The 707-nt window shown below is 44.6% G+C and overlaps 1 protein-coding gene across 1 annotated transcript in view; it reads right to left on the bottom strand.

Annotated features, from left to right (window-relative positions):
• col25a1 (collagen type XXV alpha 1 chain) overlaps positions 1 to 707 on the bottom strand; it is a 345048-nt gene that overhangs the window by 278335 nt on the left and 66006 nt on the right. The gene's annotated exons all lie outside the window — the stretch shown is intronic.

Raw genomic sequence — 707 nt, 5'->3', positions numbered from 1 at the left:
ATAGTTGACATGTATCAGTCTGGAAAGGGTTATAAAGCCATTTCTAAGGCTTTGGGACTCCAGCGAACCATGGTCAGATCCATTATCCACAAATGAAGAAAACTTGGAACATTGGTGAACCTTCCCAGGAGTGGCCGGCCTACCAATATTACACCAAGAGCGCAATGACGACTCATCCAGGAGGTTATAAAAGAACCCAGAACAACATCTAAAGAACTGCAGGCTTCACTTGCCTCAATTAAGGTCAGTGTTCATGATTCAACAATAAGAAAGAGACTGGGCAAAAACGGCATCCATGGGAGAGTTCCAAGGCAAAAGCCATTGATGACCAAAAAGTACACAACCCAGATAGCATGCGGATGTGGGCCACTTAAGGCAATGATACAGCACTGGCGGCCTTCTTATGGCCTGTACAAAATGGATGTAAGCCTGAAGTGGCCCACATGAAAAATAGCAAAAATGGCCCAAATTTCTCAAATCACATGTGGGCCTCTGTAGGCAAAGATGCGGTGTTCACGGCAATGTGTAATCTGAATGTGACCCCTAAGGTGGCCCATGTGGTAAATAGTGAATATGGCCCAAATAGTGCCAACCAAATGTGGTCCACCTTTGGCAAAAATGTGGCACAATCAACGAAGGCTAATCAGGGTGTAAACCAAATGTGGTCCACATATATTTCAGCAAATGTGGCCCAGGTATATTAAAAC

This window comes from Sinocyclocheilus rhinocerous, unplaced genomic scaffold (genome assembly GCF_001515625.1).
Source record: "Sinocyclocheilus rhinocerous isolate Xijiao unplaced genomic scaffold, SAMN03320098_v1.1 scaffold1015, whole genome shotgun sequence".
In the NCBI taxonomy this organism is placed as follows: Eukaryota; Metazoa; Chordata; class Actinopteri; order Cypriniformes; family Cyprinidae; genus Sinocyclocheilus; species Sinocyclocheilus rhinocerous.
The sequence above is the reverse complement of the archived record's forward strand: the minus strand, read 5'-3'. Positions and strand labels throughout refer to the sequence as shown.